The following is a 16,777-nucleotide window of genomic DNA, read 5'->3' on the forward strand; positions in this document are numbered from 1 at the left end:
TGAGTACCCGGAAGTGATGTCATGACATCACTTCTGGGTTTTTGCATGGAGACCCGATCAGAGCCGCATGTGGCTTTGATCGGGCCTTCGGCGGCCGTGCAGGCTGGTTGCCCGGGTCTCCCGGTGAGACCGGAGACCCAGGTGAGCTGCAGAAGGCGGCGGGGAGGGGGGGGACATCTCCTCACGCTCCTTGTAATGACAGCCGAGCGGCTTCTCAGTTGTTGTCATTACAAGACAGCCGACCGTTAGCTATGGACGCCAGAACAAGATAGCTGCAGGCATCACTCCGGTACAGCACTTTCCCGAAATATCGGCAATATCAGTCACCTTGGTGGCCGATTCCGATATATCGGGGAAAGTGCATATCGGCCCTTGATATATCGGCTTTGTCGATAATCGGTCGTTCCCAACACTTTTGTTTTGCCCCTGTTTTTCTTGAGCTGAACTCAAAGATCTAAGACTTTTTCTATGTACACAAAAGGCCTATTTCTCTCAAATATTGTTCACAAATCTGTCTAAATCTGTGTTAGGGTACTTTCACGTGGGGTTTCTGCCCGTCGGACTCTGTTTTGCTCAGCAAGGATCGACCTGCGGATCCCCGCTGAGCAGGTGGATGACAGCTCCGTTTTCGCTTACTTTGCAGAGACAGAGCTGTCAGATCACCGCTCCCCGCTATGGGAGATCGGATAATAATGAACCGCCTGTCCATTTTCATCCAATCCTATCTGATCCAATCCTCCAGACAGATGGAAAATAGGGTTTCCATCCTTCTGGATTTCATGGACCACATTGGATTACATAGCAGTGGGTGCCAGCGGACATGTCACCGCTGACATCCTCTGACCCATAGGGATGCATGGAGGATCCGATCAGGTCTGCCTGAAAAAAGTGACAGGCAGACCAGATCGGAAAGCCTGTGTGAAAGGGGCTTTAGTGAGCACTTCTCCTTTGCCGAGATAATCCATCCACCTCACAGGTGTGGCATATCAAGATGCTGATTAGACAGCATGATTATTGCACAGGTGTGCCTTAGGCTGCCCACAATAAAAGGCCACTCTAAAATGTGCAGTTTTATCACACAGCACAATGCTGCAGATGTCGCAAGTTTTGAGGGAGCGTGCAATTGGCATGCTGACTGCAGGAATGTCCACCAGAGCTGTTACCCGTAATGTGAATGTTTATTTCTCTACCATAAGCAGTCTTCAAAGGTGCTTCAGTGAATTTGGCAGTACATCCAACCAGCCTCACAACCGCAGACCACGTGTAACCACACCAGCCCAGGACCTCCACATCCAGCATCTTCACCTCCAAGATCGTCTGAGACCAGCCGCCCAGACAGCTGCTGCAACAATTGGTTTGCAGAACCAAATAATTTCTGCACAAACTGTCAGAAACTGTCTCAGGGAAGCTCATCTGCATGCTCGTCGTCCCCATCTGGGTCTCCACCTGACTGCAGTTCGTCATGGTACCCGACTTGAGTGGGCAAATGCTCACATTTGATGCCATCTGACACTTTGGAGAGGTGTTCTCTTCACAGGTGAATCCCATTTTTCACTGTACGGGGCAGATGGCAGACAGCGTGTATGGCGTTGTGTGGGTGAGCGGTTTGCTGATGTCAATGTTGCGTATCGAGTGGCCCATGGTGGCGGTGTTGGTATGGTATGGGCAGGCGTATGTTATGGACAACGAACACAGGTGCATTTTATTGATGGCATATTAAATGCACAGAGATACTGTGGCAAGATCCTGAGGCCCATTGTTGTGCCATTCATCCAAGACCATCACCTCATGTTGCAACATGATAATGCATGGCCCCATGTTGCAAGGATCTGTACACAATTCCTGGAAGGTGAAAACATCCCAGTTCTTGCATTGCCAGCATACTCGCCAGACATGACACTAACACAGATTTGTGAACAATATTGGAGAGAAATCGGCCTTTTGTGTACATAGAAAAAATCTTAGATCTTTGAGTTCAGCTCATGAAAAATGAGGGCAAAAACAAAAGTATTGTGTTTATAATTTTGATCAGTGTATATATATATATATATATATATATATATATATTCAGCATTGATTACAAGGTAGCATTAAACTAAGCTTACATTGACAAATCCCCAATTTTTAACACAATCAAAAAGGTTTATCCCATTGCACTCATCCGGAGATGAGCTCAATAGTTTTAGGATTCTAGATTGACTGACTGGTAAATATATTTATACAATGTGAGGTAGTTTGCTTGACAGCCTGCAAGCAGAGCTAGTGGTTTGATTTTTTTTGTATTTCTTTTTATTAACCCTTTGGATTACCTGACCTTCTCTCCTGGCGACAGTGACGGCACGTGGAAGTAGCACAGCGCCCCGTTAGAAGGGAGACAAATTTTTACACTATGCGGAGTTCCTTTTTTTCTTTGAGTTTCTATGGAGATGGCCCAGGGAGGATTCTGCTTCTTCCCATCGAATGTCCATTTATCTTGACTCCATCTGCACGTATACATACTGAAAGAGTAGAGACGGTCACCACTGGTTGTCTGCACCTTAATTGAAAAAGTTGAGGCGGTCACCCTTGGCTATTTATGCTTTATTGGCCCATTAGGCATATGCCTATTTGAGTCCACTACATCTGGTAAGCCCCCCTCTATCACTGGTGGTGGTTTATACATGATTGGGTGATCTCCATAGAGTAAAGTGAAGACTTTGGAATCTATTGAGCACTTTCTCTGCAGAGTTTTATCATGAGTGACTTTGGACAATTCTTTATATAAACCAACATTTTGCACATGTTTTTTTGGTTTATTTGCCCCTTTTGGGACTAGTGTACTAATTTTTATCTGTTAACACACTATATATGTTTATCTTCAGTCTTATTTTTATCTTAACAAGATATATGTATATTTCCCATTTATGCACATATTTTTCACTTGTTGGCATAAGCTGGAGTGAGTATTATATTCTCAATTTTATTTTCAGCTCGTTTTCACATATGAGGCATTGCACCCACACAAGGCTGAGATTGTTTCAGGATTCCCCTTACCTGTTGTATTCCCAGTCCTTCATATACCAACTATAGCGCTGCACATTTTTTCTTCAATATATGAGAGAAATAGGTCTTTTGTGTGACAAAAGTCTTAGATCTTTCAGTTCAGCTCATGAAAAATGGGGGCAAAAGCAAGTGTTGCGTTTATAATTTTGTTCAGTGTATATATATAAATATATATATATATATATATACATATATATATATATATATATATATATATATATATATAGATACAATGGGGGGGGGAGGCTTTAGATCCCCTGTTGAGTTTGTATGTTTGCCCACTGACAAAGAAATGATATACAGAAGAATAACAACAAGAATATCCAGAAAAACACATTTCAAAAAAGTTATAAACTGATTTGCATTTTAATGAGTGAAATAAGTATTTTACCCCTTTGCAAAACATGACTTAGCACTTGGTGGCAAAACCCTTGTTGGCAATCACTGAGGTCGGACGTTTCTGGTAGTTGGCCACCAGCTTTGCACACATCTCAGAAGGGATTTTGTCCCACTCCTCTTTGCAGATCCTCTCCAAGTCATTATTATTTTGAGGCTGACGTTTGGTAACTCGAACCTTCAGCTCCCTCCACATATTTCCTGTATGATCAACGTCTGGAGATTGGCTAGGCCACTCCAGGACCCTAATGCCACGTTTTTGTTGCCTTGGTTGTGTGTTTTGTGTCATTATCATGCTAGAATACTCCTCCACGACCCATTCTCAATGCCCAGGTTGAGGGATGGAGGTTCTCATCCATGTTTTGATGGTACATTGCCCCGTCCATCGTCCCTTTGATGCGGTGAAGTCGTCCCTTTAGCAGAAAAACACCCGCAAATCATAATGTTTCCTATTCCATGTTTGACAGTGGGGATGGTGTTCTTGGGGTCACATTTCTCTGAACACGGCGAGTTGAGGTAATGCCAAAGAGCTCGATTTTGGTCTCATCTGACCAATACAATTTCACCCAGTTCAACTCTGAATCATTCAGATATTTATTAGCAAACTTCAGACGGGCCTGTACATATGCTTTCTTGAGCAGGTGGACCTTGCGAGCGCTGCAGGATTTCAGTACTTCACAGTGTACTGTGTTACCAATTGTTTTCTTGGTGACAATGGTACCAGCTGCCTTGAGATCATTGACAAGATTCTCCCATGTAGTTCTAGGCGGATTCCTCACTGTTCTCATAATCATTGAAACTCTACGAGGTGAGATCTTGCATGGAGCCCCAGACCGAGGGAGATTAACAGTTATTTTTCGTTTCTTCCATTTGCGAATAATAGCACCAACTGTTGTCACCCTCTCACCAAGCTGCTTGGTGATGGTTTTGTAGCTCATTCCAGCCTTGTGTAGGTCTACAATCTTGTCCCTGACATCCTTGGGCAGCTCTTTGGTCTTGGCCATGGTGGAGAATCTGATTGATTGATTTCTTCAGTGGACAGGTGTCTTTTATACAGGTAACAAGCTGAGATATGGACTCGGAGCACTCCCTTTAAGGGAGTGCTCCTAATCTCAGCTCGTTACCTGTAAAGAAGAAACCTGGGAGCCAGAAATCTTGCTGATTGATAGGGGATCAAATATTTATTTCACTCATTAAAATGCAAATCAATTTATAACTTTTTTGAAATGTGTTTTTTTGGATATTTTTGTTGTTATTCTGTCTCTTAGAGCCCATTCACATTAGCGCGACTTGTCAGGTGACTTGTCAGCCTGACAAGTCGCGCTCGGTCGCGGTCCATTGATTAGTACAGGACCCGTTCTAAAAGGAGCGACACAAGTCGCTCCAACTTAGAAAAAGGGTCCTGTACTACTTTGGGGCGACATGGAGGTGACTTGCAGAGACTTCCATTATGTGAAGTCTCTGCAAGTCGCACCGAAGTCGCGGTGCACAGCGGCGCACGCGACTTCACAGGTCATCCCCAAAAGTCGTGTCGTGCCAGTCTGAATGGGCTCTCACTGTTAAAATAAACCTACTATTAAAATTATAGATTGATCATTTCTTTATCAGTGGGCAAACTTACGAAATCAGCAGGGGATCAAATACTTTTTCCCCTCACTGTGTGTATATGTATATATATATATATATGTATATATATATATATATATATATATATAAGCTGTATATATAATTAGCCTTTTGTGCACAGACAGCTGACCCAACTTATTTTCTCTTACCCAGAAAGTCAAGGTGCTGGGCTACAGGTACAACTGCCCATAAACTGCCCATAAACCTGAATGGCTCTGTGCAGCTGTACTGGGATATACACTGGTGCTCATGTAGACAGGATTATAATGTATGGGTGTATGCACAACGTAGAAAATCATTTTTTGCATACGCCCCTACTCTACACTCACGCGCAGCCATTAATGTCTATGGGAAACTGTAATCTGGAATTTATGTTGCACGGGCTCAGATGTTCATGTCCAAGAGGTCTTACCTGCAAAAGGATTTATATTACCAGTTGTCATGATATACCAGACCATACAGCCAGGCCAGTGGCTTACCTTTTCTCTGCTGCAGTTAAAAAAAAATACAGCTAGTTAACTGCTAGCAGTGCACAAAAATAATAAGTGATTAATGAATCAACAAGTGTTATCAACAAAATATAGTGTCCATCATATGTGCTCTGATGAAACATAAATGTTCATATAAAGTGCTCCAAAGTAATGATTAGTATATCCAGGTGATGACAGGACAGCCTCAATCCCTTGTGAATCAAGCAGGAACCACCAGTGTGTGAACTCCCTCCACCAGTAAGATTGGCCTCTCACCTTGATACCAGACCCAAACGGGCCAGCATGAGCATATCAGGGGATAAACAGACTATCACAGGTAACCTCTCCAGCCTTCACCTCCGGGGGTCGCCAGGACATAAAATAAAGATGAAGCAAAGATCTAGTGCTCTCTGAATGTAAATAATGAGCTTTTATTGAGCATAAAGGGGTAACTCACATTTGTTGGGCACTCAGCCGTGCCTGCTGTTATGGCATTCAGTGTTAGAGAGTAGCACCCGAGCGATCGGCGTCAGGCACGCAGGCTCCGCCTCCCTATACGCGTTACGCCTGGAGCGTGGGCTCCGTTTGGCTTCTTCGGTAGGGGTCTAGCACTCACAGTCTGTGATTGGACAATTCAGGATCAGCACCAACACAGTGATGGCTTATTCCTATGTTTACTCTTAGGATGGCCATAGATGTTTTTTTTTTTTTTTTTTTTTTCGATTAGGCAGTGAGCTGATAAAAAAAAAAAAAAAGCACAGATCTCACCATCTACACATGCAAAGTGAATGCAAGGATCTCCCTGCTATGCCATTGTATTCTGACAGTAGGACTCCACCGCTGTTAGAATACACTAATCAGCAACTGCAGCAGATTGACTGTAAGTCGCTGATGGAGAAAAGTTTTCCAACAGTCCCATTCGACAGAAGTTGACCATTAGATTAACTCCTGTTGAGCAGCAACAACAATAGATGGATCAAAATTCAATCCATTTTTACGGAAAGCTTGAGTGCTGCAGCATAGCTTATTAAAAGAGGCTAATATCAAGACAAAATTAGATACTTAGATATTTTCATTAGTTTGATATAAGCAAATCAACAGGCGCAGAATTTAAATATTAAACCTAAGGCCCCTTTTACACGGGGAGGATGAATTTGGATGGACTCGGCTTGCTCAGCGGGGATCGCTCAATTGATCCCCGCTAAGCTGGCGGAAGACAGGTCCGTCTCCAATCACTGTGCAGAGACGGACCTGTCAAAGTCCCGCTCTCTTCTATAGGGAGATCGGATGAAAATGGACAGCCTGCCCCTTTTTATCTGATCCCATCCAAAACAACCCGCTGGATGGATGGCGAACGTATTGCAATCCATCTGATTTCAGCGTATCTTGTAGGATCGGATGCCAGGCGGGTGTCAGTGGACACATGTCCATCCACCTCCCCATAGAAGTCAATAAGGGGCCCGGTCGGGTCTGCTTGAAACACAGTTTTTTGGTCCGATCGTGTGAAAAGGACTAAAATGGTATGTTGGATACTTTATTTACATAAATAAAGAATTTGCAAAAAAATAAAATAAAATATTAAAGTGTACTGGATATTATAATCAAGTAAAGAGTCCGTTTAGAAACGTCCAAATTGTGTAAACGCAGTGAGCCGAAAAGAGACCATCCACTGTGCAAAAGATAAAAAAGTCCTCTTCCACCCTGTATGCCAGGGGTCTCAAACTGTCAGCACTCCAGCTGTTGTGTAACTACAAGTCCCATCATGCCTCTGCCTATGGGAGTCATGCTTGTAACTGTCAGCCTTGCAAGAAATGCAGAAAGTGTTGCTTATCCCACACCTTTCATGCACTCACCAGGTAGGTAATAAATATCAGCATATAATATCATGGAAGGACACTTCAATCCAAGAGAAAACTGTGAAAAACAAAGCTTACTCAAATGAGCCACATAAAATAATAAAGTAAGGATTCAATTAAAACATCAGCAGCATGGAGCAGCATAAAAACATATAGAGACACGACCAGACTTACTAAGATGGCCGCTGTCCTGGAAACTGGAAGCAGTGGTGTGAGGTTAGCACGTAGGACCCGCCCAACGCGTTTCGTATGCATGCACATCTTTAGGGGACACACCTATTGCCAACTTCACACACCTCCCCACTAAAATAGCCAGCTGCATGGTAACAGCTGGTGCTACAACAGGAACTAGAACAGGCTGTGCCATTTTCTTGTAGACAAGATGGCAGTTGTATTCCTTTAGCCAAACGGCCCAATACAGAAAAGCAGATAGCATACATTTAACAGGAAGCGGAACATGATAATACTCAGAAACAGAACACATCATATACATGTAAATACATAGGTGGCTATCTTCCTGTAGCCAAATGGTAGATTTAAATCATACCAAATTTACCATATGGTAAATTTAAAAAATAATATATAGAAATTAAATAAACTACTTAATAAATATTTAGTAAAAATGCCAAAATGTATGAGCTACTAAAAAACTTCAAAATAGTTATAATTAAATGGGTTACTAAAATGTAAGCCCCATATGTACTAAACATATCAATACACATCAGCACAACCGACATCCATTCTTTACCATTTTTTTACATCAGGATAATTTCATTGATCAAAATTTTGAATTGTTTTTTTTTTTTTTCATTTAATTATTTTATTTGTTTACATATTTATAATATGTTTTATCTATTTTTAATGGTATTAGAAAATATGTATCTCATAATGCCAAATACCTTACATTTTAGGTGTCCATACTTTTCTAATACACAATGTCCTCCTTGTTTTTCATATGTTTAGTTTGTTTAACAGAAATAAAGTTTAAAAATGTAATATATTTTATGTAAAGGACGACTTCTTCAGATTCTCAACAAGAAACAATGGTGCCTTTTTATATGTGCTGCTTATGTATCCAATGTCATTTACAAGAAAATTAAATAATATAAATATAATAATATCAACAAAATTAGTAGACAAATTATGAATGTATTTGTTTTGTAAACATACATAAAAGCAATAAAATATTTTTCTGTATAGTAATGATTACACATTGTAGAAGCTCAGTTTGTAAGGCCCATCTCGGAAATCCTCTAGTGCAGGGGTCTACAAACTTTTCAGTATGAGGGTCGCAATGTTCTTTTAAAAAATTATTGCTGGCCAAAACAAATCTCCATCTGGGTCCCTATCAAAGTCTCCCCTTACATCAGGGTCCCTATTAGAGTCTTCCCTTACATCAGGGTCCCTATCAAAGTCTCCCCTTACATCAGGGTCCCTATTAGAGTCTTCCCTTACATCAGGGTCCCTATCAAAGTCACCCCTTACATCAAGGTCCCTATTAGAGTCTTCCCTTACATCAGGGTCCCTATCAAAGTCTCCCCTTACATCAGGGTCCCTATTAGAGTCTTCCCTTACATCAGGGTCCCTATCAAAGTCACCCCTTACATCAAGGTCCCTATTAGAGTCTTCCCTTACATCAGGGTCCCTATCAAAGTCTCCCCTTACATCAAGGTCCCTATTAGAGTCTTCCCTTATATCAGGGTCCCTATCAAAGTCTCCCCTTACATCGGGGTCCCTATCAAAGTCTCCCCTTACATCAGGGTCCCTATTAGAGTCTTCCCTTACATCAGGGTCCCTATCAAAGTCTGCCCTTACATCAGGGTCCCTATTAGAGTCTTCCCTTACATCAGGGTCCCTATCAAAGTCACCCCTTACATCAAGGTCCCTATTAGAGTCTTCCCTTACATCAGGGTCCCTATCAAAGTCTCCCCTTACATCAAGGTCCCTATTAGAGTCTCCCCTTACATCAGGGTCCCTATTAGAGTCTTCCCTTACATCAGGGTCCCTATCAAAGTCTCCCCTTACATCGGGGTCCCTATCAAAGTCTCCCCTTACATCAGGGTCCCTATTAGAGTCTTCCCTTACATCAGGGTCCCTATCAAAGTCTCCCCTTACATCAGGGTCCCTATTAGAGTCTTCCCTTACATCAGGGTCCCTATCAAAGTCACCCCTTACATCAAGGTCCCTATTAGAGTCTTCCCTTACATCAGGGTCCCTATCAAAGTCTCCCCTTACATCAAGGTCCCTATTAGAGTCTTCCCTTATATCAGGGTCCCTATCAAAGTCTCCCCTTACATTAGGGTCCCTATTCGAGTCTTCCCTTATATCAGGGTCCCTATCAAAGTCTCCCCTTACATCAGGGTCCCTATTAGAGTCTTCCCTTACATCAGGGTCCCTATCAAAGTCTCCCCTTACATCAGGGTCCCTATTAGAGTCTTCCCTTACATCAGGGTCCCTATCAAAGTCACCCCTTACATCAAGGTCCCTATTAGAGTCTTCCCTTACATCAGGGTCCCTATCAAAGTCTCCCCTTACATCAGGGTCCCTATTAGAGTCTTCCCTTACATCAGGGTCCCTATCAAAGTCACCCCTTACATCAAGGTCCCTATTAGAGTCTTCCCTTACATCAGGGTCCCTATCAAAGTCTCCCCTTACATCAAGGTCCCTATTAGAGTCTTCCCTTATATCAGGGTCCCTATCAAAGTCTCCCCTTACATCGGGGTCCCTATCAAAGTCTCCCCTTACATCAGGGTCCCTATTAGAGTCTTCCCTTACATCAGGGTCCCTATCAAAGTCTGCCCTTACATCAGGGTCCCTATTAGAGTCTTCCCTTACATCAGGGTCCCTATCAAAGTCACCCCTTACATCAAGGTCCCTATTAGAGTCTTCCCTTACATCAGGGTCCCTATCAAAGTCTCCCCTTACATCAAGGTCCCTATTAGAGTCTCCCCTTACATCAGGGTCCCTATTAGAGTCTTCCCTTACATCAGGGTCCCTATCAAAGTCTCCCCTTACATCGGGGTCCCTATCAAAGTCTCCCCTTACATCAGGGTCCCTATTAGAGTCTTCCCTTACATCAGGGTCCCTATCAAAGTCTCCCCTTACATCAGGGTCCCTATTAGAGTCTTCCCTTACATCAGGGTCCCTATCAAAGTCACCCCTTACATCAAGGTCCCTATTAGAGTCTTCCCTTACATCAGGGTCCCTATCAAAGTCTCCCCTTACATCAAGGTCCCTATTAGAGTCTTCCCTTATATCAGGGTCCCTATCAAAGTCTCCCCTTACATTAGGGTCCCTATTCGAGTCTTCCCTTATATCAGGGTCCCTATCAAAGTCTCCCCTTACATCAGGGTCCCTATTAGAGTCTTCCCTTACATCAGGGTCCCTATCAAAGTCTCCCCTTACATCAGGGTCCCTATCAAAGTCTCCCCTTACATCAGGGTCCCTATTAGAGTTTTCCCTTACATCAGGGTCCCTATCAAAGTCTCCCCTTACATCAGGGTCCCTATTAGAGTCTTCCCTTACATCAGGGTCCCTATCAAAGTCTCCCCTTACATCAGGGTCCCTATTAGAGTCTTCCCTTACATCAGGGTCCCTATCAAAGTCTCCCCTTACATCAGGGTCCCTATTAGAGTTTTCCCTTACATCAGGGTCCCTATCAAAGTCTCCCCTTACATCAGGGTCCCTATTAGAGTCTTCCTTACATCAGGGTCCCTATCACAGTCCTGCTTTAATTTAGTGTCCCCATTACATCATGGTCCCCATCCAAATCTCCCCTTCCATCAGGGCCCCCATCTGAGTCTCTTCTTCCATGCGTATCTCCATCAGAGTCCCCATTTCCATCAGGGTCCTCATCAGAGCCCCCCGTTAGATCAGAAGCAGAAAGTATAGACAGCCTCTGCTCACTTTAATCCTTAATCAGTGCACATTATTAATATTATTATTATTATTATTCGCACTGACCCTAGCTGCAGGGCAAATAAAACCTTGTAGTGGGCTGGATGTGGCCCACAGGCCTTAGCCTAGTGGCAGATTTAAAGAGAAACCATGACCAATGTGTGTAAGTGCAATACATACCCACATATACAGTGTATGCATATCTATACTATAGATAGATAAACTTTTAAAAGCACGCTTTTTTCTACTTTGACCCAAAAAAAAAATTGTTTGTGTTTTTTTTCTTTTCTATAATTTTGTCCCATTTACAGTATAATGACTTTAAAAGGATGTTTCCGGTATAAAGCATTGCAGAGCTAGTTACAAATAAAATAAAGTTGTGTTTTTTTTTTCAGTTTTGCTCATTTTTTAACCACTTGACCTCCGGAAGGTTTACCTCCGTTCCTGACAAGGCCACTTTTTGTGATACGGCACTGCGTTACATTAACTGACAATTGCGCAGTCGTGCAACGCAGTAGCCAAATAAAATGTATATACTTTTGTTCCCACAAATAGAGATTTATTTTGGTGGTATTTGATCAAAACTGTGTTTTTATTTTTTGTACTAGAAACAAGAAATGACTGATAAATTTTAAAAAAATATATATATATTTTTTTACTTTCTATGTAAAAAATCTAATTTCTTCATCAATTTAGGCCAATATGTATTCTGCTACAAATTTTTGGTTAAAAGAAATCCTAATAAGTGTATATTGTTCGGTTTGTGCAAAAGTTATAGCTTTTACAAACTATGGGATGTTTCTATTTATTTATTTTTTTACTAGGGATCAGCGACTTATCGTGGGACTTCGATATTGCGGCGGACAAATCGGACATCTGACTGACACTATTGACACTTTTTTGGGGACCAGTGACACTAATAAAATGATCAGTGCTAAATAATATGTACTGTCACTGTACTAATGACACTGGCTGGGAAGGGGTTAACATCAGGGGCGATCAAAGGGTTACATTTTTTAGTGTAGTGGGGGAGGTGATTTTACTAGGGAAGGCATGGATCTGCTGGACCCGCTGACCAACTCCCCTGATCCTCCCGTCTGACCCTTTGCAGATTCTCAGTTTGCTACCCACCCTGGCTCTCTGCAGATTCTCAGTTTGCTACCCACCTTGGCTCTCTGCAGATTCTCAGTTTGCTGCCCACCCTGACTCTCTGCAGATTCTCAGTTTGCTGCCCACCCTGGCTCTCTGCAGATTCTCAGTTTGTCCCCCACCCTGGCTCTCTGCAGATTCTCGGTTTGCTACCCACCCTGGCTCTCTGCAGATTCTCAGTTTGCTACTCACCCTGGCTCTCTGCAAATTCTTCTTTTGCTACCCACCCTGCTTTTCTGCAAATTCTCAGTTTGTCACCCACCCTGGCTCTCTGCAGATTCTCAGTTTGATATCCACCCTGGCTCTCTGCAGATTCTCAGTTTGCTGCCCACCCTGACTCTCTGCAGATTCTCAGTTTGCTGCCCACCCTGGCTCTCTGCAGATTCTCAGTTTGTTACCCACCCTGGCTCTCTGCAGATTCTCGGTTTGCTACCCACCCTGGCTCTCTGCAGATTCTCAGTTTGCTACCCACCCTGGCTCTCTGCAAATTCTTCTTTTGCTACCCACCCTGCTTTTCTGCAAATTCTCAGTTTGTCACCCACCCTGGCTCTCTGCAGATTCTCAGTTTGATATCCACCCTGGCTCTCTGCAGATTCTCAGTTTGCTACCCACCTTGGCTCTCTGCAGATTCTCAGTTTGCTGCCCACCCTGACTCTCTGCAGATTCTCAGTTTGCTACTCACCCTGGCTCTCTGCAAATTCTTCTTTTGCTACCCACCCTGGCTCTCTGCAAATTCTTCTTTTGCTACCCACCCTGCTTTTCTGCAAATTCTCAGTTTGTCACCCACCCTGGCTCTCTGCAGATTCTCAGTTTGATATCCACCCTGGCTCTCTGCAGATTCTCAGTTTGCTGCCCACCCTGACTCTCTGCAGATTCTCAGTTTGCTACTCACCCTGGCTCTCTGCAAATTCTTCTTTTGCTACCCACCCTGGCTCTCTGCAAATTCTTCTTTTGCTACCCACCCTGCTTTTCTGCAAATTCTCAGTTTGTCACCCACCCTGGCTCTCTGCAGATTCTCAGTTTGATATCCACCCTGGCTCTCTGCAGATTCTCAGTTTGCTGCCCACCCTGGCTCTCTGCAGATTCTCAGTTTGCTACTCACCCTGACTCTCTGCAGATTCTCAGTTTGTCCCCCACCCTAGCTCTCTGCAGATTCTCAGTTTGTCCCCCACCCTGGCTCTCTGCAGATTCTCAGTTTGCTACCCACCCTGGCTCTCTGCAGATTCTCAGTTTGTCCCCTACCCTGGCTCTCTGCAGATTCTCAGTTTGCTACCCACCCTGGCTCTCTGCAGATTCTCAGTTTGTCCCCTACCCTGGCTCTCTGCAGATTCTCAGTTTGCTGCCCACCCTGGCTCTCTGCAGATTCTCAGTCTGCTACCCACCCTGACTCTCTGCAGATTCTCAGTTTGTCCCCCACCCTGGCTCTCTGCAGATTCTCAGTTTGTCCCCCACCCTGGCTCTCTGCAGATTCTCAGTTTGCTACCCACCCTGGCTCTCTGCAGATTCTCAGTTTGCTACCCACCCTGGCTCTCTGCAGATTCTCAGTTTGCTACCTACCCTGGCTCTCTGCAGATTCTCAGTCTGCTAACCACCCTGGCTCTCTGCAGATTCTCAGTCTGCTACCCACCCTGGCTCTCTGCAGATTCTCAGTTTGTCCCCCACCCTGGCTCTCTGCAGATTCTCAGTTTGCTACCCACCCTGGCTCTCTGCAAATTCTTCTTTTGCTACCCACCCTGCTTTTCTGCAAATTCTCAGTTTGTCACCCACCCTGGCTCTCTGCAGATTCTCAGTTTGATATCCACCCTGGCTCTCTGCAGATTCTCAGTTTGCTACTCACCCTGGCTCTCTGCAGATTCTCAGTTTGCTACCCACCCTGGCTCTCTGCAGATTCTCAGTCTGCTACCTACCCTGGCTCTCTGCAGATTCTCAGTCTGCTACCCACCCTGGCTCTCTGCAGATTCTCAGTTTGTCCCCCACCCTGGCTCTCTGCAGATTCTCAGTTTGTCCCCCACCCTGGCTCTCTGCAGATTCTCAGTTTGCTACTCACCCTGGCTCTCTGCAGATTCTCAGTTTGCTACCCACCCTGGCTCTCTGCAGATTCTCAGTTTGCTACCTACCCTGGCTCTCTGCAGATTCTCAGTCTGCTACCCACCCTGGCTCTCTGCAGATTCTCAGTTTGTCCCCCACCCTGGCTCTCTGCAGATTCTCAGTTTGTCCCCCACCCTGGCTCTCTGCAGATTCTCAGTTTGCTACCTACCCTGGCTCTCTGCAGATTCTCAGTTTGCTACTCACCCTGGCTCTCTGCAGATTCTCAGTTTGCTACCTACCCTGGCTCTCTGCAGATTCTCAGTCTGCTACCCACCCTGGCTCTCTACAGATTCTCAGTTTGTCCCCCACCCTGGATCTCTGCAGATTCTCAGTTTGCTACCTACCCTGGCTCTCTGCAGATTCTCAGTCTGCTACCCACCCTGGCTCTCTGCAGATTCTCAGTTTGTCCCCCACCCTGTCTCTCTGCAGATTCTCAGTTTGCTACCCACCCTGGCTCTCTGCAGATTCTCAGTTTGCTACTCACCCTGGCTCTCTGCAGATTCTCAGTTTGCTACTCACCCTGGCTCTCTACAGATTCTCAGTTTGTCCCCCACCCTGGCTCTCTGCAAATTCTCCTTTTGCTACCCACCCTGCTTTTCTGCAGATTCTCAGTTTGTCACCCACCCTGGCCCTCTGCAGATTCTCAGTTTGTCCTCCACCCTGGCTCTCTGCAGATTCTCAGTTTGTCCCCCACCCTGGCTCTCTGCAGATTCTCAGTTTGTCCCCCACCCTGACTCTCTGCAGATTCTCAGTTTGCTGCCCACCCTGGCTCTCTGCAGATTCTCAGTTTGTCCCCCACCCTGGCTCTCTGCAGATTCTCAGTTTGCTACTCACCCTGGCTCTCTGCAAATTCTTCTTTTGCTACCCACCCTGCTTTTCTGCAAATTCTCAGTTTGTCACCCACCCTGGCTCTCTGCAGATTCTCAGTTTGATATCCACCCTGGCTCTCTGCAGATTCTCAGTTTGCTGCCCACCCTGACTCTCTGCAGATTCTCAGTTTGCTGCCCACCCTGGCTCTCTGCAGATTCTCAGTTTGTTACCCACCCTGGCTCTCTGCAGATTCTCGGTTTGCTACCCACCCTGGCTCTCTGCAGATTCTCAGTTTGCTACCCACCCTGGCTCTCTGCAAATTCTTCTTTTGCTACCCACCCTGCTTTTCTGCAAATTCTCAGTTTGTCACCCACCCTGGCTCTCTGCAGATTCTCAGTTTGATATCCACCCTGGCTCTCTGCAGATTCTCAGTTTGCTACCCACCTTGGCTCTCTGCAGATTCTCAGTTTGCTGCCCACCCTGACTCTCTGCAGATTCTCAGTTTGCTGCCCACCCTGGCTCTCTGCAGATTCTCAGTTTGTCCCCCACCCTGGCTCTCTGCAGATTCTCGGTTTGCTACCCACCCTGGCTCTCTGCAGATTCTCAGTTTGCTACTCACCCTGGCTCTCTGCAAATTCTTCTTTTGCTACCCACCCTGCTTTTCTGCAAATTCTCAGTTTGTCACCCACCCTGGCTCTCTGCAGATTCTCAGTTTGATATCCACCCTGGCTCTCTGCAGATTCTCAGTTTGCTACCCACCTTGGCTCTCTGCAGATTCTCAGTTTGCTGCCCACCCTGACTCTCTGCAGATTCTCAGTTTGCTGCCCACCCTGGCTCTCTGCAGATTCTCAGTTTGTTACCCACCCTGGCTCTCTGCAGATTCTCAGTTTGCTACCCACCCTGGCTCTCTGCAGATTCTCAGTTTGCTACCCACCCTGGCTCTCTGCAAATTCTTCTTTTGCTACCCACCCTGCTTTTCTGCAAATTCTCAGTTTGTCACCCACCCTGGCTCTCTGCAGATTCTCAGTTTGATATCCACCCTGGCTCTCTGCAGATTCTCAGTTTGCTGCCCACCCTGGCTCTCTGCAGATTCTCAGTTTGCTACTCACCCTGACTCTCTGCAGATTCTCAGTTTGTCCCCCACCCTAGCTCTCTGCAGATTCTCAGTTTGTCCCCCACCCTGGCTCTCTGCAGATTCTCAGTTTGCTACCCACCCTGGCTCTCTGCAGATTCTCAGTTTGTCCCCTACCCTGGCTCTCTGCAGATTCTCAGTTTGCTACCCACCCTGGCTCTCTGCAGATTCTCAGTTTGTCCCCTACCCTGGCTCTCTGCAGATTCTCAGTTTGCTGCCCACCCTGGCTCTCTGCAGATTCTCAGTCTGCTACCCACCCTGACTCTCTGCAGATTCTCAGTTTGTCCCCCACCCTGGCTCTCTGCAGATTC

At 45.1% G+C, this 16,777-nt stretch overlaps 1 protein-coding gene across 1 annotated transcript in view; it reads left to right on the forward strand.

Annotated features, from left to right (window-relative positions):
- LOC309566633 (E3 ubiquitin-protein ligase TRIM21-like) overlaps nt 1-16,777 on the forward strand; it is a 44,624-nt gene that overhangs the window by 11,589 nt on the left and 16,258 nt on the right. The gene's annotated exons all lie outside the window — the stretch shown is intronic.

This window comes from Pelophylax lessonae, assembly GCF_965119305.1.
Source record: "Pelophylax lessonae genome assembly, chromosome: 11".
Lineage (NCBI taxonomy): Eukaryota > Metazoa > Chordata > Amphibia > Anura > Ranidae > Pelophylax > Pelophylax lessonae.